Source organism: Phalaenopsis equestris, unplaced genomic scaffold, assembly GCF_001263595.1.
Source record: "Phalaenopsis equestris unplaced genomic scaffold, ASM126359v1 Scaffold001283, whole genome shotgun sequence".
Lineage (NCBI taxonomy): Eukaryota > Viridiplantae > Streptophyta > Magnoliopsida > Asparagales > Orchidaceae > Phalaenopsis > Phalaenopsis equestris.
Genome location: NW_018165722.1, coordinates 136,127 through 137,581, shown reverse-complemented (window position 1 = coordinate 137,581; position 1,455 = coordinate 136,127).

Genomic DNA, 1,455 nt, shown 5'->3' with positions numbered 1-1,455 from the left:
TTACTTAAGGGCAGAAACAAACAGATACATTTCAATGAAGTCATTGATAAGATTATGAACCAACTTCAATACTGGACCAATTCTTTTTTATCCAATGGAGGGATGATCATTCTACTAAAAAGTATCCTTACTGCTCTCCCTTAATATGCTCTACAAATGTTTACAATGAAGAAAGGAACTCAGCAACTGCTGGGGAGAATCTTTAATAAGTTCTTATGGGTTGGACAGAAGAAACAAGTACACTGGCTTCCTTGGCAAAGGTTATGTAAACCATACTGTGCTGGAGGTTTGGGATTTAAAAATTTTCAGCACTTGAGTTTCATTAAATTTAGAGCACAAGATAGTCTCTGGGCTGTTTTCATGAAAGGGAAATATTGTAGAACTGCTCATCCAAGTCTTGTTAACAAAAAGCTGGGGGATTCTAGATTTTGGGGTAAATTATTAGAGGTTAGAGAGAAAGCTGAGGAGACTTTCATTTGGGAGCTGGCGGAAGGTCAAATAAATTTTTGGTTTGATAGGTGGACTTGGAATGGTGAAAAAATTCAAGGCTTAACCTCCAACTCAAATGTACATGATATGGTTAAGGATCACTGGACTGAAAATCAGTGCAATTCCACACTACTGTCTAATATTCCAAACATTGAGTAGCTGCAACTTCCTTGTCCAACAAACACCTATCTATTATGGACAAAGAGATAAAATTGTTAATAAAAAAGCCAAATCCTAGAAAGTTGCTGCTTATATCTATCAAACCTTCTTTCAATGGCCTTCTGTTCATTGGGGTACTGATGTTTGGGGGAAACATCTGACTACTTCTATGTCCTTCTTCAGCTAGAGATTATGGTATTCTATGTTTACAACTGATGATATCTTGAAAATGAAAGGGCTGAGGGGACCTTCTTGCTGTTTTTTATGCCATGAGGAGGAGGAGAGTTTGGATCACCTCTTCTTTAAATGTAGTTTCTCTCAAAAAGTTTGGACTGAGTTATTGATAACAGTAAAAACTGATACAATTAATCTCAGTTGGAATAACTTAAGAGTGGCAACAAGCTAAATTACAGGTTATCCCTTCTGTTGTTGCTTGGTTTATCTGGATGTGTAGGAATCAAGTTAAATTTGAGGATTCACCACATATTGCTAATGTTGTTACTACTCATTGTACATCCTACTTACAGAAAATCATTTAATATCACAACTTCCCTAATATTTTCAAGCATTGGGTAGCTCAGGGTACTAACCAGTATAGTTTCAAGTTCTCATTGATTGAGTGGGCTCCTCCTCCTGATGGCTGGATGAAAGCAAATATTGATGGCAGTTTTTTAAAAGGATCTACTGGTTTTGGTGGGGTTTTCAGAAACTCCCTAGGACAATATGTTCTCCATTTCTCCTCACCAACTTGGGCTCTAGATGCATTAGAAGCTGAAATGATAGCAATTTATTGGGCTATTAAAATTG